We start from the raw sequence: 22307 nt of genomic DNA, 5'->3' as shown, positions 1-22307 counted from the left end.
ATTTTAAAATCAAATTATATTTAAAAAATGATTGTGTAATTGCAATGACACATTCCATTCTGTGAATTAATGTGTCATAACTTGCAGCTAAGTACTGCACATACATTGTGCTCCTGAATTATTTCACAATAAATTTGAGCCCTTGTGTCTTATAGCTTAATTAGTACATGAAGCTACATGATTTTGATGAACCCACATGGGATTATGTCATGTGGTGTGTAAAAAAGCAGAAGGTTGGGAGATATTTAGCAATTTTTCTGAGTGGAAAGCTAGATTGAATTTTCTATGTCTTTTGGTGTCAGTTTCTGTGATATTTGGATTGCAACAGGTGACATGCAACTTCTCAGCTCTGGTTTGTGGGTTGAATAATGAGTTAAGTAAATATTAATTGTTTACCATATCTTAGGCATTATGGAGGGATAGCACAAAGCAGAAGAAATACAACGCAGCAGATCTGAAGCCTGAGCAAAGGAACTTGGCAGCCCCAATACATCAGCTTAACTCACTCAGTCTCACCAAACCTGATCTGAGACACTTGGCTCCCTGGGCTTGCTGCAGCTCTCTGATTTCAGAATCCCCTTCAATTCCAGCTAGAATGCTGTGTCAGGCACTTCAAAGATTTGCTCAAAAGTTGGTATGCAGACGTAAGCTGGAGCCACTGGTACCTGAGACTGCCCCTGCCAGAAGTCTGAACACTCTGGATTTTGTGGACCTGAGTATGTGGCTACACAGTGGGTGTAGGTGTGTATGTCCTGGCTGGTGAGGTGGTTGGAAATAAGGCAGGACCATCCATTGTGATCTGCTTTCTGCTGGCGGGCCTAACTTCAGTGTTGGCTGGGCTGTGCTATACAGAGTTGAGTGCCCGGGTTCCATGTTACAGCTTTTCATATCTCTATAGCTTTGTCACTGTTAGTGAACTCTGGGCTTTCATCACTGACTGGAACCTCATCCTTGTCAATGTTGTTAGTACAGCCATTGTGACTTGGACCTGGACCTTAGCTTTTGACAACCCTTTTGGGAACAACATCTTTCAGACACTACGTGAGGGGATCTCACCTCATGTTCCCTATTTCTTTGTGCAAATGCCAGGCTTCTTTGTTGTGGGCCTTGTGTTGTTGCTCATGTAATTGCTGACTAAGAATACTACCTTGTTTTTCCTGGTTACCAACATGGTCCCATTGGTGGTCACATTGGTGACACTTTTTGTTCTCAGTTTTGTCATTATCACTGGCTTCATTAAGGAGGACTTGCACAACTGGAAGCTCACAGAAGAGTACTACATAAAGGCTGGACTCAATGACAGCTCTACCTTGGGCCCTCAGGGTTCCATCTGTAGGAGCATTGTGATTTCACTGTTCATCTTGTTTTTGTTGTACTTTGGTGTCTCTGCATCACTTACACTTATGATGCCTTACTACCAGCTTCAACCTGGGAGCACCTTGCCTGAGGCATCTCTCCATATTGGCTGGGCCCCTGCCTACTATGTTGTGGCTTTTGGATTTTTCTGTAATGTTTCAGCCAACATCTTTGACTTGATGTTCCCTATATATCAGTTGCCATACATGATGGCAAAGGATGGCCTTCTGTTCCCTGTCCTTACCAGAATCCATACCAACACATTCATCTGCATCATGGCCATGTTGATATTAGTCATTATTACAGCAATCATGATATTCTTCTTTGGACTCACTGATCTCTTGGACCTCATATCAATTGGGGCCCTGCTAATTTATTCTCTGCTGGCTTTTTGTGTTCTCATCCTCAGGTATCAGCCTGAGGTGAAGAAGGGGGGAAATGAAGCAGAGGTGCAGGAGAAGAATGGACCTGCAGCAGAGAGGCTAACTCTACAGGGACTACTTTTTCCAGGCAGCCCCCCCCCACCCCACTCTCTGGCCAGATTGTCTATGTTTGTTCCTCACTGCTTGTTCTGCTGGTCACTTTTCTTTGCCTGGTGCTGACCCAGTGGCTAGTTCTGCTTTCTGGAGATCCAGTGTGGATTTCAGTGGTTGTGGTGCTCCTGGTGCTCATCACTGGGCTCACTGGGGTCATGTGGAGACAGCCTCAGAGCTTCAGTTCCTTCACTTTAAGGTTCCTGCTCTGCCTCTCCTCCCACTATTGAGTGTCTTTGTGAATGTTTCCCTTATGATGCAGATGACAGGTGGCACCCAGGCCTGATTTGGTGTCTGGATGCTGATTGGGTTTGCTATCTACTTCAGCTATGGGATCCAACACAGCCGGGTCACTAACAACACTTAAATTAGAACCAAAACTGTAGACCTTGAACTCAGGAGTGCATGTACGCATCATCACACCTGAATGCAGTCTGGTCCCCCTGCACAATATTGGAGAGTACTCTTGAGTACATTGAAAGCTAGGCCTCCTGTGGGATGTTTTTTGGGAGAACACTAATAGAGCTCTGTATGTACTGTGGAGGAGTGAATGATGTGTCTTCTCTCTCTTTCTTCTTTTACTTGTCTACTTTTTAATTATGTAGCTGCTTACTGGCTTTGAAACAATTATAATTAGAATAAACTAGACAAAGTGTTTTTGTTTTCTTTGGGTAAATACTCAGTAGTGGAATTACTGGATTCTATGGTAGTTCTATTTTTAATTTTTTGAGAAACTTGCCTATTGTTTCCCATAGTGGCTGCACAAATTTCCATTCCCATTGACAGTGCATGGGGCTTGTTTCTCTACATCCTTGCCTACACTTTTTATTTTTTATCTTTTTGACTTTAGCCATTCTGACAGGTGTAAAGTGGTATCTCTTTGCAGTTTTAATTTGTGTTTCCCTGATCATTATGAATGCTGAACATTTTTTATGTGTCTGTTGGTCCTCCACCCATTTTTATATTGGATTTCTTTTAGCATTGAGTTGTATAAGTTCTTATATATTTGCATATTAATCCCTTATTGGATGTATCATTTACAAATAACTTCTCACTCAGTAGATTGCCTTTTTGTTTTGTTGATGGTTTCCTTTGCTGTGTAAAAGCTTCTTAGTTACACTAATTCAAAAATATATATGTACACTTATATTTATTGCAGCATAATATACAATAGCCAGGATATGGGAGCAATTAAATATCCATTAATAAATGAATGGATAAAGAAGATAAGGCATATACACACAGTAGAATATTAATCAGCCCTTGAAAAAAATGAAACCTTGCCATTTATAACAATATTGATAGACCTAGAGAGTATAGTGTTATTTGAAATAAATCAGAGAGAGGCAAATACCATATGATTTCACTCATATTAGAAATTTAAGAAATAAATGAACAAGGAAAAATAGGACAAACAAAAATAACAGACTCTTAAATACAAGAAACAAACTGGTGTTTGTGAAAAGGGAAGTGGGTGGGAGCAGGGTGAAATAGATACAGGAAATTAAGAATACACTTATCTTGGGGCACCTGCGTGGCTCAGTTGGTTAAGCGTACAACTTTAGCTCAAGTCATGATCTCATGGTTCGTGATTTTGAGCCCCTCATTGGACTCTGTGCTGACAGCACAGAGACTGGAGCCTGCTTCAGATTCTGTGTATGTCTCTCTCTCTCTCTCTCTGAGCACGCCCCCCCCCCCCCAGCGCTCTCTCTCCCTCTGAAAAGTAAATAAACATTATAAAAAATTTAAGAGTACACTTACCTTGATGAGCAATGAGAAATGTGTGGAATTGTTGAATCACATTGTACACCTGAGAGTAATATAACAACACTGTATGTTAATTATGCTGCAATAAAAAGAATAAAGGAAACTAGCAAAAAACAACAACAACGATAAAAAGATGAAATATGGCCCCTGCCCTTATGGAGCACATATTCTAATACAAGGGGTAAACCATAGCTGTAACACAAAGTGGAAAGTATTGTCATAAGTAATATACAAATAAAGTGTCTTGGGAATTAAGAATGGAGGTTGAGCATCTGTGGCTGGCTGATTTTATTATAGCTCAGGGATAGGACCTGTGGGCAGAAAGAGATGCCTTGGGATTGTGAGAAGTGACTAATTTTATACTTTTAAGTTTGTTGAGGGGGTGGGGGTAGAGATGAAGTAAGTTTCTAAGGAATTTTGGAAGCAAGGCTTTCAGGACCTTGAGGGGCTAGCTGCTGTTAAGATGAGGTTACTTTTAGTCTTTAATAAAACATAAACATTAAGACACTAAGGCAGTCATGAGTTCCTTGAGAAACGCCATGCTCTGCATGTTTCAGACATCTACCGGTGGGCGGCAAGCTATAAGGGGATTTAATTTAAGCTACATTTCTCTTGACTTTGTTTTCCTCATTTTCCCCCATGAATAACTTTGACCCATAAGTTGTTAAGGGTGTTGAAGGCAGAAGGTCTCATCTTCTGTAGTTTTTTCCTGCCGAGTAGGGGTGTAGAGATGTCCCTACCTATGTGTCAATATTGGTCAGAGGAGACATAATAGGAGTCAAGAAAGGCTGAGGCAGCTGTATCTAGAGCTGATAACATATGGGAATCTCCTTAGCAGAAAAGATCATCTGTCCCCTTGAAGCTATGGCAGTGAGGGAGTTCCAGCACCAGGCAGAAAGATGTAGGGGAAAAAAAAACCAACAGCAAAACATAACTAAAGTAAGAAGAAAAAAAGAGGCCCAGTAAAAGACCTTTAATAGTTAATTAAAATCCTCTAGGTTTTAATCGATTACTAAAGGAGAAGGAGAGACTATTTAAAGCATAATTTGAGCGTTTCTATTTTTTAGCAATCCTATTATATTTTTGTGATAATCTGGACTATATACACAGAGTTCCATTTTAATGATGGTGCATATTTCACCCTGCGTAGCTGTTAAAACATAATACCATTTTATTTTGTAGAACTCTTTTATGCATTTGAGTTATTTTAGTGTTTAATAACAATGTTATTTTGAGTCATTTAAGTCCTTAATTGTGTAGCAGGTGGTATTTACCATCATAGAGACTGTTTTGTTTAGTAAAATATCAGGTAATTAATAAGAGACACTTTTATGAAAAGTAAAGAAAATATAGGTTAATACAGCAAATTATAAACCTAGCGTCTGAGTCTTGAGTGCAGCCAATGAGAAGATTTTAGATGTCAGGCTCGAAGCATGCTAGATGGAGTCAGAACAGGCAGTGGGAATCAGATGGGGTTTTTTTTTTTGTTTGTCATTCAAATGTCTTTGGTGATCGCTTTGAATGTCCCATAGAGCAACAGGTACAAAGAAGGTCTGTACATGAGTTTTGTGCGAATGTCTCTTAAGTATACCTTAAGTTGTCTAGGCAAACCAGAAACATCTAAAGATAATCAGAACTAGAATTTATTTAACATCCAAAAGATGTGTTATTGAAACAAATCTTCTCTCCAAAATCACCCTTATTTTTCAGAGATAGCCAAGCCAAGACTAATGTGGTTAAAAAGTAAGTTCAATTTTAACAAACTTGGACTAATTATTTACATAAGCTCAGCAAGAACAGTGATTGATCATATAGATTTTTTAAAATTTGCTTTGATGGAACTTTTTATAAGGAATTTCTATTGAACTTTGAATAACCTTTCTAGGCCAGAAGCCAAGCCAAATATTTACCATCAGACATGTCTGCAACATACACACACACACACACACACACACACACACACACACACACCAATTCCTCTTTTCAAGGTCCCCATAATGTCCTGAGATTCTTGCACCTGCCAGGAAGTGGCATTATTTACTCACCTGGTAAGGCTGCTGGGACCTCTGTATGTGATACTCCTTTAAAATTATCTTCTGGGACACTTCGTTGACAAATAGCAATTCTCTCCATCGAGAACTGTATCTAGAAGTGTATCTAGATCAGTACCCAGCATCTAGAATGGTATCCAGGCATGTCTAGTTTTGCATTTGTGTGGCTCTGCCTGAGTTCTGGTGACTGTCCTGTCTGTTCCATCGGAATATAATCTTGTTCAGGGCAAAGGGTAGTTTCTCCCTTTCCTCTAGACCCAACAGTAAGAACAGTGTTAGTCATTCAAAGACCAACAGTGAAAATACAGCTCTGAGGGAGGAGAGTACCTGAAATGTCCTCTCCAGGTCCTACTTCATCTATTCCCATGGGATGTGTGGAAGGGCTGGAAGTAGTGAAATTGATGGAAGGCCCAACCTGCTTTACCTGACTCCAGAGGATCCCTGAATAGAAGAAGGGCTTCAGCATGGGCACAACATATATCTATTCAATGCGGTCAAAGTTTTATGCTTTGCTATAGGAGGGCCATTGCTTTTCTATCATATTTATGTATGTGGCTGGCCCTGGGAGGGAGGGACAGGAAGCTACTTTCTTATTTCTCATCTTCCCAACAGGGAGTAGGTAACTCCAGGGGAAGGACTCCAAGAACGATTACCCATACACTTACCAAATTCTTTAGAAGCTTTTTGGAGAGACTGGTGCAAAAACCTTGTGAGAGCATCTAGGATTCATTGGGCAGAGAGCACTGATACTCCAAATGGGGAGAGAAATGAACCAGAATAGGAGGAATTAGTAACTGGACAGGGATGGAGGCATCATTACTTTGGAAGGGAAGGTATGAGTAGAAACTGAGGTATTGATCAAGAGACACTTCCTGGAGGAGGATGCCTATGGAGCAATAAAAGAGGAATAGGTGAGTTGAAAAAGAAATGGGACAGTAATTCTAGGCTACACAAACCTTTAAGAGTCATGAAAGATTGAGACTCTTGTGAGGGATATGTGTTTTTATATTTGAAGGAAATTTATGAGCCAGGTTTGTATTGTGTATTGTTCCATGCAGCAAGAATCTTGAATCAGGAAGGGACGAGATATGATTGTCATCTGGAGGATAGACAGAGGATGTGGACAGATAGACTTTTCCTGGGAGACAGCTGTAGCACCTGCTACAGTCATGCAGATCCTTGCTCTGCACAGTATGGCACCATGGACCAGCACCATGCGTGTCATTTTGGTTTGGAATGTCTAAGATAGGTTCTTGTCCAGAAACAGAGAAATGTACAAAATAAACTCAAAATTTTTATTATCCCAAATTCTCCTGTCAACTCCTGAAATGAAAGCCTGGGGTGGATGTTGGTGTGTGTAAGGCAGTGAGACATGGGATGATGAGTGACAGAAGTTAAGAAAAAAAAATCTTATGAGAGCATTGAAATCTGCTAAAAATTTTATTTAAAAAGTTTTATGTCTATTTTTTTTTGAGAGACAGAGACAGAGTGCGAGCAGGGTTGGGGCAGAGAGAGAGAGAGGGAGACACAGAATCCGAAGCAGGTTCCAGGCTCTGAGCTGTCAGCACAGAGCCTGACACAGGGCTCAAACCCATGAACCATGAGATCATGACCTGAGCTGAAGTCAGATGCTTAACCAACAGAGCCACCCAGGCACCCTGAAATCTGCTAAAAATTTTAAAACAGGGCTTGGATTTAGGAGAATAGTTACACATTAGGGATCAAATAAGAATTTCAGGTTTCCATATCTTTATCCATATATTTATCTGGTCTCACTGATGAGATTTAAAAAACTTCTTAAGGGAAAAGAACATCTCTTTTATGTAGTACTTCTTCATATCTCCAATGCCCACAAAGTGATGATGAAAATATAGCTATCATTTGCTGAATACTAATGCCGTATACTTCATTCTAAACACTTTACAAAATCATTTATTTAATACAAGTGTTCTATAAGGTGAATATTGTTATCCTCATTTTACAGTTGAAACTAAGGCTCACAGAGGTTAAGTCATTTTGTGCAAAATGAGTAGTGAAGCTAAGATTTCTCTATCAAGTTTGAACCACTAACCTCTGAATTATACTCTGCTTGGAATAGCAGCTCATAAGGTATAGATGATCCTTGAAACTTGATGGTGCAGTTTCAAGTTTGGAAACTTATTCCAAATAGTGAATAATGAAAAAGAAATTCTATTTGTTTTGTGGAATGTGGTCAGAGACACACTTAATGACACATGCAAGCTAATACTCAGACATTCTCTCATTCATCTTCCTGTGCCCCACACTGCAGTCAGGAGCTTGGGAAGAGGGGGAAGGCTGCATTACATATATTCACAAAGCACCTCATTGAAAGCCATGTGTGTGTGTGCCTACTATATGGACATATGTTTGAATTGAGTGGAAAGATATGCAAAGGTGCAGGGTACATTTATCTCCATCGGTCTATATGAGCACATTTGTTGGAATTTGGGGGGTGTGGTGTGTGTGTGCATGCGTGTAAACAAATCCTGAAGGAGTTTAATCAGCTGTAAGGAAATATTTGTCTTTCTACTTCCCTCTCAACCTGGTTGGTGTGTTTATACCAAACCCTGATATTTATTTTTCATTCCCTCTCAAGGGGACCTCAGTGAGTTTTCTTTCCAGGAATTTAATGGCTAAGATGCTAGGCTGCTGCAGAGTCACTGTAAATCTGCTACAATCAGAAAGGGTTTTCAGAGAAATAGGAATAGCAGCCCCAAGGCAATCCCATCCTATCTTTTACTTTCTAACCTAATACACAGCCACTTTGTATGCACATCACCCATGTAACCTCCTCCCGTCTCCTAGAACCCCTCGTGGACGGTACTAAGAGAAGACATTTAATTTACTTCTTTGCTTCCAAGTGGGATTCTCTTTTTCAGCCGTTCCAGAAAAAGGACACTTAAAGATTATATCCATTAAGGAATCATTGTTAATAAAGAGCTCAGTGAGGGGAGAAAGGAGATGAAAGACATATAGATGGAGACATAATGGATACCCTATTTCATTTGAACCCTACACACCTTCAATAAGGATCAAGTGCATGAGAAATGGACATAAATGGAACGTGAGCTGGGATGCAGGTCCTGGCTCCTGTCTTCTGTATTCAAAGCCTCCAGCTTCTGCACTTTTCTCTTGAATTTCAATAGTCCTTGAATTTCAGTTTCTAATGACAAACACAAGTTCAATATCAAATGATGCCCAAAGTCAAGAAATCCTTCCAAATAGTTGTGTCTTTTACTTGGAATACCATCCCCCCAATCTCTGACTACTGAAATCCTACATAATCACCATGGTCCAGTTTAAATTTTTTTTTAACGTTTATTTATTTTTGAGACAGAGAGAGACAGAGCATGAATGGGGGAGGGTCAGAGAGAGAGGGAGACACAGAATCCGAAACAGGCTCCAGGCTCTGAGCGGTCAGCACAGAGCCTGATGCGGGGCTCGAACTCACGGACCGCGAGATCATGACCTGAGCCGAAGTCGGACGCTTAACCGACTGAGCCACCCAGGCGCCCCAGTTTAAATGTTACCTCCTACCCACAACTTCCTGGATAACCTGCTTCAGAAGCAATGTATTTCCTTTGACCTCCTCCACTCCTTTGCGTCAGACTTACCATAGCTGTCTCTCCACACACTGTCTTCAGTTGTAGTTATTATATCTTCCCTTTCTCCCTCACTCAACTGTACACTTCTGGAGTAGGGAGACTGTTCCCTGTATATTTTTATATTCTCTCCACAGGCCTTAACTCAGAGCTAAAGAACTGTTACATAACTTTCATGTATGACATACAGTTGTTTTATGCTTTGGTATAGGAGGGCCATTGTTTTTCTGTATGTATGACATACAGTTGTAGGAGATGAGGTCATGGGTAGAGATGTAGAAGTAGGGGCATCATGAATATTGATTAAGGATATTACTGTAAATATAGGTCTGGACATAATGCTTTCAGGTATAGATCTTATTATTAAGAAATTTTTATCCCATCAGACTTATTCCAATGTAATTATATTTATTCATCATTCATTCTTTCTCTCATTAGAATATACAGATTTTCCAAGTGAGAAATAGATAATAAGCAAGTAAACAAATGTCAAATAATTACAGAGTGTAAAACAGAAACAAAACAAAACAAACAAAAAACACCTGAAGGAAATAAAAAAAAGTCTTGTGACAAATAATAACAGGGAATGTTCTTTAGATAGGAAGGTTAGGAAAGGCCTTTATGATCACTGTCATATATTTACCCTAGTATTTTATGAGTTCATTCAATTTCTAACCTGAAGAGCAATAAAAATAAAATCAGTAGCAGAATGAGAAGAACAACCTTGCCACCAGGGGTGTGTTTGTCAACCAAACTTTAGGATGGTTCCTTTTTTGGTCCAAATTCCCAATCTCCCCCCTGCCTTGGGCAGAGGGGAAGTCAGGACCCTTCCTTTGTCTCAGGGTTGATATTGCTAGAGACTTGGAGATAGATCAAAGTAGAGGCCTCGGAAATAATGCCCCAAAAAGTGGGAAACTGGGGAAGAGATGGAAACAGAAATATGCAAAGAGAAAGGCAAATTGCTGTCACAGAGACTCTCTTTTATCTCCTACCTCCATCTCAAGGGTTCTGAGGACTGTACTCCTTGGGGGAGTGGCTCAGAGCTTTTGGACTTTGAGGAAGGAGGAAGATATCCCCTAAGTGACTTTAGAGACAACCCTGCACCCTCTCCCACTCATCACTCCTGGATCCCTGCACCAAGGCTGAACACAACCAAGGCTGTGAAGAGCATGTAGTCTGCCAGTATCCCAGCAGTCTCAGGTAGTTTTCATTTCCATGGTCTTCCTTTGACTACTCTCTTTCCCCCCTCCTCCTGGCACAAGTTTGTAGCTGTAGTTTCCAGTCTTGTCGAGCAGTGGTCATATTAGGAAAGGCTCGGGAGTGAGCAAGATGAATCTGAGATTGGCACCTAGAGCATTTATACCCAGTAAAAAGTATAAAACTTTTTACTTTCCTGACTCTGCCTCTCTTTGGATAACACATTTTGGTTGCTAACTCAAGAGTGAAGATTCCCCTCCTCACAATGGCCCTGACCTCCTTGGTCATGCTGAGGGACTCCTCGGTATGTTGAGAAAGTCTTACTTAGGTTACCATAAGTTCTTCTAATTGAAGTTGTAGCACTCATCTCTCTTCAGCCTTCCCCCATCCCATTGAGACCAGCTTCTTCACAAGTGGCATCCTGCACAAGAGTAAAGGATAAAGTTCTGCTTCAAGAAGAACTATACCTCTTGGCTCCATAGTCCAGAATTGTGTCCAGAGGACTCACACTGCTTTGTTTTAAGAGATGCTTGTTGGGGGAGGAATAACTATACCTCCTTCTAGCCACTCAGGGCATACACAAGACACATTTCTGATCCTCAGAGATGGACAGGCACTTTGGAGTAGTGGTACCTACAGAGGCCTTGAAGTCAAACAGCCAAATTCTTGTCCAAGCTGGACCACTTGCTGTGCCTGAATCAGGACTTATATCTTCTAACACCGGCACCGGGGCTGGCACCTGAGATGAACTAAAGTGGGTTTTAGATCTGACAAGGGACTTCATGCTGTAGGTGCAGGAAGTGAGATGGAAAAGAATGTGTGGAGGAGGAAAAGGAAGAGTGAGACCAGAACACACATGGAGGCAGGGGAATGGGGAAGTTGACTCCTAAACCCAGGGAGCCCACATTTGTATCCGGGGCAGAGTTCATAATCTGTAAGCTCTACTTATACTCTAGTTCCCGGCTGAAGATCCTCTCTGGAGTCTCCCTTAGTGGGCAACAGCATTATTGGCTCCCTTCTGAAGCAGAAATTATAGGGCAGGTAGCTCAGGGCAGGTCAAGGAAGATTCTGGTGGGAGAACTGACATTAATGTGGGTGCATATGGGCATATTTCCTCCAGGAGCCTGTTCAAAAGATGGAGATGAGAGGATGGGAGACAGAGGAAGAAAGAGGGTCCAGTTATCTCTCTGAATTCATTGGATTTGGGGATGGGAGAGAAAAGGAGGCTTCAGTCAGAATCACGAGCTTTATTAACTGCTTTACTTTCCTACTTTATCCCTTCTCAACCACAATTCAAGTGACTGAAAATAAAAGTAGACAGAAAGTAGATAGGTATCTATCTATCTAGTAGATAGAAAGATCACTTCCCTGATTCCCCTGAGCCTCCATTCCACATCATGTGAGTTTATCCTGTCACGTCTCCCTGGAGCAGATACTCCTGTGACCCATCTCCTTCAGGGGAAGGCCTTTCAGTCCCAAGTCCCTCCCAGAACAGGCTCTGCAACAGCAAAACAGGATGTGTATTGGGGATTTCTCCCCCACATCTGAACCCATGTTGTTTTACTACAGAAATGCTGTCTGCCTCCTTCCCCATTCGTCTCCCTTCTTCCTCTTTTCACTCACCAAGGCTGTTTCTTTCTATAACCACCTACTGGAGTTGGGGATAATGTTCTACACATTTCACTCCCTCTACTCTTGCTTCTGCAGTCTTTTGATTCTCCCCCTGCAACCTCTCCTCCCCTTGTCCCATCCTTGTCACTTCCCCCACACCCCGCCTGGTCAGTTTTCCTGCCTTCTTTCTGGGGCATTTCACTTCTCTGTTTCCCCTCAACCTTCTTCATCTATGATTCCAGTTTTGAAGAGAAAGGGAGATAAGATTTAAGGGCAACATCTGTGAGGGCGTGGGTTTTGGACACAGCAAGGAGCATGGTGGTGAGACATCAGGAAGAACCTGATAGGCACTAACAAAGTAGCTTAAATGCCGCCTGACCCATCTTCCCTGATAGATGGGGCTGAGGTCAAGTGACAGTGACTGAAATAAAATTGGTTAGTTTAAGTGGTCAAGAAACCCTCTTTTCCTGATATCTAGCTTTAACAATATCCTAGGCACACCTGGCTGGCTCATTCAGTTAAGCCTCTGACTCTTCATTTTGGTTAGGTCATGATCTCAGAGTTAGTGAGTTTGAGCCCCACATTGGGCTCTATGCCAACAGCATGGAGCCTGCTCGGGATTCTCTGTCTCCTGTCTCTCTGTCTCTCCTCTGTCTCTCTGTCTCTTTCAAAAATAAATCAACTTAAAAAAAAAACAATTTCCTAATTGCAAAGATTCACTGGCAAATGGGAGAAGACTTATCTGAGGATGTGAGCATCCCAAAATGCACCCTCTCTCTGCTCATAAGAAAAGTTAGGCCATCCATTACATCTACAAGTTAACCCGATGGAGTGGGGGTATATTCTGGCTGTTAAGGAATGATCTTTTTATCCCAGGCACATAGAACTGGTTTAAAGTGATACTTGAATTATAGAGTTGTCAGGGAGTCCATCCTGTTTCTCAGTTGTTCAAGTAATCATATGCACTCTGGGTCCTGTTATTATGCCTACAAGTAACAAGAGTAACAAGTACAAAGATTTTCTATGAGCTATTGTGGCAATTCCTCTGAAGTATACCTCGTTTGTCTAGCTTAGGCAAACAGCAGAATTCAAAGACAATCAGAACCAGAATTTAACATCCACAAAGGTGTGTTATTGAAACATAATTTTTCTATCTAAAATCACCCTCATTTCCAAAAAGAATAAAATAGAGAGTATTTCATTTGAAAAATAAGTCCAATTTTAACAAACTTGGCCTAATTATTTTTATAAGCTCAACAAGAATAGGGATTATTGACCTTATAGATTCTTTCAAACGTGCTTTCCTGGGGCTTTTCACAAGAAATCTCCAGAAGCCAAAAAGCCAGAAGCCAGAAGCCCCTGACAGGAAGTGACATTCTTTACTCACCTGGTAAGCCTCCCAGGAACTCTATCAACTAAGGATCTGGCCAACATTTCCAAGGGGGTTTATTGGCTCTATAAACTCAACCTTATTTCCTTAATGCTGTCTTGTCCTGAGTCTATGTATGTATCTTTCAAACATGACATTCCAGTCAAGGCTTTCGTAAAGTAACCAGTGTTTCCAATGGTGTCCTGTTACAAGGAGAACAGATTTTATTGAACTTACGCGAAAAAGCGCGATTGTCATCAAAGAAAGAATACTCACCAAGAGTCTCTGAATTCTGGGGGGGGGGGGGGTTCAGATAGACAGAAAAGCTATATGTTTACATTTGTTCACAAAGGAATATTTTATATAGATACCTATGATATATTTAAAGAGAAAGTCCCTTTAAATCTGGAAGAGCCAACATTAGAAAACCAGCAATGTTTTAAGCAAGAGTCCTAAAAACTATAATCATCTTCCTTCATTCATTCAGTCCCATGCTACTAATTCTTGTTCTGTTTGAATGCAGCTATTCCAATAGTTCCAGAAATTCTTACCCAGTTTAGTTTTATGATTTTAAAGATATCAAAACCCTCTATTTGTCAAAAGTGCGTTCCATGAATCTCCTTGAAGAGAAAACACATTTTGCAAGAGCATCATAAAAATAACTGTAAATGACAAAAGACTCAAAAATGCACGTTTCAAGTCCTGATGAGAGTTCACTATTGTGCCATTAACAGGGAAATCTGGTTATTTCTGTGACACACAAAATGTCATATTAGAGTGTCAAGTGATCATCCTATACCAGAACATTTTAAAATTTCAGGATCTTCTATATTTTCTAAAACAGTTATAAAATGTACCCATACAGTACAATCTAAGAAGGTTTATTATCATTTTTTTGGACAATGCTTTTCATGTAATATAACATACCAAATAAATAACCCTAATTGGTCAAAAACATTTCATTGAGAATTCAAATCTTAGGAAGTTCGTTCAAAAGCTCAGAAAGTTCTGAAGCACACACCTAAATAGTATTACAGATCATTATAAAATTTAATATTTAATTATCTATTTAACCAAGCTGGCAATAAGAGGTTCTACGGCAGGTTACATAGTTGTTAGCAAAATTATCTCCTTTACTATTGAAAGGTTTTCATTCTCTTAAGTAATCAAGGTTCTGAAATGACAAAACATAGAAACTTTGGTTTTCTGGGCAAAGAAAAGAAAAAAAAGCTTTTTTTGCAATTTTTTATCAAGAACAGATCAACAATCCAAGAAAAATTTGTCTTTTAACAGAGAGCAAAGGAGAATTTCAATTTTTGAAAGAAGTATTTTTTTTTAGAGAGAGAGAGAGAGAGAGCGCGAGCACACAAGACTCAGGGGAGAGGGGCAGTGGGAGGGAGGAAAAAACAGAGATAAAATCTGAAGCAGGTTCCACACTCAGCAGAGTCGAACACAGGGCTCTATCTCAGGACTCTGGGATCATGACCTGAGCTGAAATCAAGAGTCAAACCTTCAACCAACTGAGCCAGCTAGGTGCCCCCAGAATTTCAATATTATACCAGTGTCCTTTCAAAATCCATTTGTTTCAATCGGAGTCAGTCCTGACAACACATAAAATTCTTTTCCAAAGCTTTCCCTTCACAAGCCTTCTACAACTTCCTTTTTTCATTCAGATTTTATCGTAAGCCTTCTCTCTCTAAATCAGTACTCTCATTTTAAGAAAAAATTACTTTCTTTTACCTCGACAAGAATGTATTTTCATTTTGTATACCTTCCTTACACATTTCCTACTTTCCTACATACCAGTTTGCTTTCCTTGTCATTTCCACTGGTCTTAATGACATTTACCATAATTTTAACACTTAAAAACCTTACTCTCCAGTAAAAATTAAGCAGTAATCAATTGTGAAGTATCTGTTCCATCAGAACTCTTTAGATTGGAAATTTATGTATGCATTTCATAATTCCTAGAAACATGTACTTCTCCACAGTACAATCTCTTAATTAAGCATAAAACATGTTCACCAACAGTCTCAGGTATCTTCAGTTTCTCTGCAATAAGAAATGAATGCAGATAAATCTCCATTCAGTAACCAATGCTTTAATGGTCTGTCTTATTTGGAAAAGTCTTGGATATCCAAAGAATTCAGCCCAATTTATCATTTAACTTAGCACAACTTTTAAATTTCTGATTACCAAAGCCTAAGTTCAACTGCCCATTGCTCCAAAAACCAATACTCAAGAGAGTATTGATTAGAAAGGAATATAAGTTTTGTTCAGGAGCCTGTCTACCTGGGGAGAAGGGGGACTCTTGTCCACATGCTAACTCTGAGGTTTTTGCCTGACCCAGGAGTTTTTAAAGGAGCTTAGGGCAGCTAATCAGTAAAGGGAGTACAATAGTCCCTAACATTTCTTGACTACATGCAGACTTGACCTATCAGCTACAGATGTTATTTCAGTGCTAACAAGTTGTGCAAAGGGGTCTGGTTCCTTAGTTCCTGGGGGTTGTGCAGAAGGTCTCTCCTTAGTATGTGGCAGAGGGGGAAGGTGTTGTGTAACAGTCTCTGGATTCTGCTTCATTATGTGCAGAAGGGCTCTGTTCTTTTCTAGGAAAGAATGCATGATCTATAGGTATACAAAGAAAGGTTAGTCAATCAATCATGCAGGCTCAGGGTGCTGGCTGAAGCTTAGAGATTAAGAGGAAAATTTGTCCTGGGACAGCTACCTTGACTAGCACTTCATGTCTTTCTGATGCACAGGCTCAGTGCTCCATCACAAACATTCGGGCCTTCATCAGCTACATTAAAGGTTATTAGGGGAAACGCAACCTGCGGAGAGGCAAGAGACATGATGGACCAGGAGGGGCGGGGGCCAGGTTGGGGGCAAGGGAGTCCTATGGATCTGGCCAAGCAGAAATCAAGTTTCCCAGTGGTGCTGACAACTGAGGTTCTGAGGCTGAAGCAGACTGAGTTTCTGTTTCAGGGACAGCAGGACTCAAGGCTGTTGAGGAGATGCTCACCACAGGGACTCGGAAATGGAATGGGCTCACTTTCCACAGGTAGACACATTACTGATAAAACTTTACCTCTTTTTTAATCCTCAAAGAATGATTAGGTCAAGTTTATTAACCCCACCTTACAATTTATGAAACTGAGGCTCAGATAGTTTATGTCAAGTGCCCAAGGTAACATAGCATATTAAGAGGTAAAGGCAGGATTTGAACTCAGGTGCTTGATTTCTGAGCTCTTGCTCTCGCCATCAGACCACTGGACAGGTGGTCATACTCTTTAATGTGTCTGCCTCAACTTCAGGCCTGGGGGTAGGAGGTGAAGGGGAGGTGGCAAATAGGGCTCAATAGTGTTTGTTGTATGAAGGAATGAATCACCACTTCCATGGTGTGGGAGAGAGTTCTAGAGACTGTGGGGACAGGAAGGGAAATATAGCAAAAGAGTTCCAGTGTGGACCAAGGAACTGGAAATAGGAGGTGAGTGAGTGGGGGCTGGGATGGGAAGGAATATTGAAAAGGATTGAGTTCTACTGATTTAGGTGCTTATTTTGGGAGACCTGGTGAAATATGAGCCAATGACTTTCTTGAGAACTTCTTATGTATGAGGAAGTATTACAGGTGCCATGAGGGGATAAAATAGGGACACTCACTTTCTGTTCCCTTTCCCTTATTAAAGATGTGCTACATAATCTCCCTGAACTCATTGACCTACATGGGCCTGTCTGAGGGGTGGAAGGAGTTTCTGGGAAGTTCTTGCCCAGGATACAGAGGCTATGCTCCCAGACTGCATGTTTTGCATACCCTGCCCCTTCCTGCAAAGCACCTCCAATGGGCCTCCTGCCTCTCCTCACTCCTCTTCTCACAGAGTGTTCCAGACATACAGATACCTGTCCAACGGGACCTCGAGCGCCCTCCCAGAATTTCAAGTGGCTCCCAGTAGACTAACTGGGGAGTGGGATGGGCAACTCTAAGGGCCTGAGCAGCCAGCACAACAGACAGGAGGGCAACCCGGGTCTGCAGTCCTGGAGAATGTTCTGTGAAGAGCAGAGGGCTTCAGTCGAGCCTGCTCGGCATCCTAACCTCCATTTTCCACACGAAGGACTACCTGCCTTGTCCCCTCTTAACACTCCTTATCAGCTCACCCCAGAGACTGCAGGACTACACTGGGAGTAGGGCACATTCAGAATCAAGGCCAGTTAGTTCATCAGGGAAGGCTGCCTGGAGAAGGGGGATCATAAGCAGGGTGTAGAAGGAGAAACCCAATATGACATGGGGTGGAGGAAGAAAAGAAGAAGAGAACCTCTCTCTGTGTTGCTTCTGAAGCAGGATGATCAAACCATAAGGCAGGCAGGAGACAGCTTTTCTGGCCTAGATAAACATTTTAACTGGGGAAGCAGCATAAAGGGGAGTGGAGAGGGGCAGATCTTATGACCAGGCTAGGTGTTCTGCATTTGCTAGGAGAGCTATTGGGACCCTACAGGTGCCCTGTGATGTGCTAGGCAGTGGTGTATGTGCACAATTGTCTGGAGAAGATATACCCAGGTTTGCATGTCTTCTGTGTATGTGTGTTGAGGGGCATGATATGCATCCTAGTGGCTTTGTGCCCCAGGCTCTTGTTTCTCCATCTGTGTGAGTGATTGGCATATTACTATGTCTGAGCACCCTGTTCTGACTCACCCTGTGAGTCTCCATGTGGTCATGTGTGAATGGTACCTTGATTGCTTTTGTTGTATTTTCATTGGCTGCATGTAGTGGACAGCAGTGTGTGTGCAAGGGTGTGTGTGTGTGCGCAGGCATGTGTGCTCCTGTGTGCAAGAGAAGTGGGGGGACCACTGACTGCCCAAGAATTACCGTCTCTCTCCCACAACTGACCCCATCTGTCCCCGTTGAGGTCCTGATAAGAAAGCAAACAGCAAAATGGCAAAAGACTATGCCAGAGCGACCAGAAACATTCATTATAAACCACGTGAAGACTCTTCCTACTGAGGAGTAACTCACATGAAGAGTCATAGGGACAACAAACACAGAGTCCTGCAGGCACAGGCTGCTCTTTGGAGCAGGTGCACTTACATGTACACACACTCTTAGCCACCCACAGGCATGCCAGGCACAGAAGGACACACCACACACACTGGTTCATGATTTCCCTCTCCCCAGCCATCCTCCAAGTCCTGAGGACCTTTGTTCCATCGCCTTAAAAAGCCTGCCAGCATTTGAGGAGATGGGGCTGGGGTGCTCATTGGGACCTAGTAGCCAATAACCACATAATTGCTCCTTTTGACTTGGAAGGTATGAGTGCATGTATGTGTGCACCCTCCTCCTTCACTCCTTCCCCAGTACTATCACCTTCCCCCATTCTTCCCTTCTCTCCCTCCTCTCAAAAGATGCCTGCTCCCCATCTCTGAGCACTGCCTCTAACCCCAGGTTCCTCTATTTACCTCAATCTCACATCTTTCCCACAGGGTCTCTCCCTCACTCCTGTTTTTCATCCTTCACCCTGGACTTTATCTTTCTTCCCCATGCAGCTGCTATTGCTACCTCCCTGGTGGCATATACTCTGTAGCCTGAATCCTCTCCTTTGTCTCACTGCTGCTCTGTCTACACTGCCCTCGGTCTCCCCTGAAGATCCTCGATCCTCCTTGCCCCCTCCTGCACTCTGCCCACATCTGGCTTCATGTCCTAGTCTCCTTATTGGCTCTCCATGGAAAGGGCCCTTATCCCACTTGGTTTCAGGTGTGGTCCCTGGGCTTGCCCTCACCCCCTTCTATGGAGGCTCTTATGTCCCAGGCAGAGTTCCATTTTGGCCTGACACTAAACCCTCCTGTTGTGAAGCTGCAGGCATTGCCTTCTGGTTCCCAGTCTCTGCCAGAACACCCCTGGTTGTGGGGGTGTGGGGGGGGGGGAGGGCAGTGGTGAAACAGGAGGTCTTGGGCTGAATTGGAATCCCAACCCTGTTCCTCCCCATGAAGCCTCTTCACCTGGTCTCATCCACCTGTAAAAGGTAGGAAATAGTCACAGGGGTTGCAGGAAATAATCCCTGGGACTAGTGAGAATTAGTGCTGTGGTAAGGATGCAACACTCTCAGCACACTGTATGCACTCAATAAATATTAGCTCTTGTTATTTGCCCTTCCTCAGTCTGCTCCCCTGTCTCCTTAGCCTGAAATCAAAAAGTATGTTCGGAAGAGGGAAGAGTGAAAGTAATAGACTGTATAAACCAAAACCAAGTGACTATCAAGAATTTCATATGGTTGAGTCTAACAAGTGCTCTAAGCTCTGAACGTAGGAAATGCCCATGAGTGTGGACAAGACGGGAGAATGGAGACTGGATTGAACCACAGAACACAGGAAACCATGTGAATCGGGAGCAAATTCAATCCCAGGGAGGACAGAGGCTGCCCAATGTCCAGCCTGCATTCATTCTGCGGTGGCAGGACTGGCCACCCTCTGTCCCTGCAGTCATGGGTCTGTGTCTGCTAGGGCTGCAGAGGGTCTGAGAGTCCAGCTCCTGAAATACTCTCACCTCCAGACAGGACCTGGACTCCTGGACCATCAGATCCATTCCCCCTTTCCCCTCATGCATGTCAAGTGAATACACATGCACACACACATACACTTAAACACACACATACACACACTCATACAGGTACCCTGGAGTTTCTAAAGGAAAGCACTACCCACTAGAGATGGAATCTCTCCAGCTGCCTGCTTCCCTGACACTAAACCTCACAAGGCAGTAACTTTTAGTGTCAGGAAAGCACTAAACCCTTCTGTATCTCTGATTCCAAATATTTTGTGGTCTGAGATTTTCCTGGACTGAATCTGTCATCAGCCCTTCTATCTGGCTGCTTTCTCCATGTTTCACTTCCCCAGTCTCTGAGGGTCTCTCTTCCCATCACTTTTTTTGTGAATTTCACCCTGTGAGCCTTTTAGTTTCTCCACCCACATCTCCTCCAGTATCTTTTTTTGCTGCCTCCCCCCCACCCTTGTTCCCTCTCTTGCCTCCCTTCTATCTCTCTTCTTTGCTTCTCTTATCTCTGTATCCTTCAGCCTCTTCCCCTGTCTCTGGTTGACACCCTTGCCTCTTTCCTCTTCCCTCCTCTCACCCCCAAGGTTCAGATAGTTCATGTGAAATCACCTAGTGGGCTCCAACTGCCCCATTCTGTCCCACCTTGTACAGGAGAGACTTATGACCCCATTGCTGTGTCCTCTGCATTCCCCCCCAACCCCACCAGCCCTGGGTCAATTATTTTCCTTACCTGGTGATTGGCTGGGGAACTTTGAAATTCCCCCAGCCTCCCACATTCTACCAAGAAGTTAGTGAATGGCACAGGAAGAAAGAGGAAGGATTACTGTCAGGACCAGATGCGAGGATAGATAGACCCTCCACCTGTATCTGCCCTTTATTCCCTAGGGCAAATGCACATCTGGGAAAATCCAACCTTGAGACAAGGTAAGATAGCCTAGAATGTTGGAACAGATGACGCAGATGCCCCCAAATCAAACGCCCAGAAGCCCCTTCCCCTACTGTTCTGTCATGGCACACATCCTTCAAATTCCTGCCTGTCTCTTTTGCCTCCAGGAATTTTGGCTTTATAATCCTGGCTGGGCCACTCATTCACTACCCAGCATAGTGCCTGGAACAAAGGTGATGCTCAGTTAGTGCCCTTCATCCATGCCTAATGGAGATGTGCTAAGGCAGAGTCAATGTGATTTGTAGGTTTTCCTCTGTTGGAAATTCTTCCTGATATCTGGAGCAATTCTTTGTTCTTCAATTTCAATGCTTTTAGTACAGTTAATATAGACTATGTCCCTATTAAATCCTGCTGCTACCCTTCTCTCCCCTCCTTCCACCTCCACCCCAGTCTTTAAGTAAACTATTTTAAGGTTTAGAGGAATCTAGCGCTATCACAGAGAGCAAGTGGTGCCCCTTTACCTTGAGACCGTTGGCTTCTTGCCCCATCATTTGTCCATTCAGCCCTCAGTCTCTAAGTAGGCCCCACCTTCTCCATCTCTGAGAGTCTTGCCTCTATTTGAAGATTAACATCCTGGGAAGGATGAGGCACCTTCCTTTGGTCACTATTTCAGGGTCTTGGAAGTCCTATGTTTTGAATGTCTTAAGCAGAAAGTTCTCTAGGCAGAAACTACGTCTTTTTTGTTACTTCCTCCAGCACAATGCTCAATGCACATTCAGTTAGACTATACTATGAGTACCTCAGGAAATCCCTCATGGTAAAACTTAACCAGATCCCTTTTGGTTTTATTCCTGGAAGATAAGAAACATGGGTGGAGGACTGGGATGGTTGATGATGGTAGAGAAACCTAGTAGGAGATTCTGGGAGAGGTGTCAGAGGGGGATGCTTTTATCCTTGTTTAAAGGGCTACAGAGTGGACCCTTTAGCTGGATCTGGGACTGGCCTCCAAATTACCACAGGATGTACTCCACTCAGATCCCAACATTCTCCTTCTTCCAACTAGCATCTCCTCCATACCCAGGACTTTGGGAAGCTTCTTCAGTTCTAATTATTTTTATTTTTTTAATGTTTATTTTTGAGAGAGAGAGAGAGAGCGAACAGAAGAGGGGCCAGCAGAGATAGAGACACAGAATCAAGCAGGCTGTAGTCTCTGAGCTGTCAGCACAGAGCCCAAAGTGGAGCTTGAACTCACGAGCAGTGAGATTGTGACCTGAGCCGAAGTCAGACGCTTAACTGACGGAGCCATCCAGGCACCCCCAGAAGCTTCTTTACTTCTAAATTCAGACCTTGCTGCCACAAAGTCTCCAACAAAGTCCCAT

General features: G+C 42.6%; 1 pseudogene; it reads left to right on the top strand.

The window, feature by feature from the left end:
- Window positions 1-595: 595 nt before the first annotated feature.
- LOC125169847 (cationic amino acid transporter 3-like) lies at window positions 596-2256 on the top strand (annotated as a pseudogene).
- Window positions 2257-22307: the final 20051 nt, after the last annotated feature.

Source organism: Prionailurus viverrinus, chromosome B4, assembly GCF_022837055.1.
Source record: "Prionailurus viverrinus isolate Anna chromosome B4, UM_Priviv_1.0, whole genome shotgun sequence".
Taxonomy (NCBI): Eukaryota; Metazoa; Chordata; class Mammalia; order Carnivora; family Felidae; genus Prionailurus; species Prionailurus viverrinus.
This window is presented reverse-complemented; position numbering and strand designations above follow the sequence as displayed.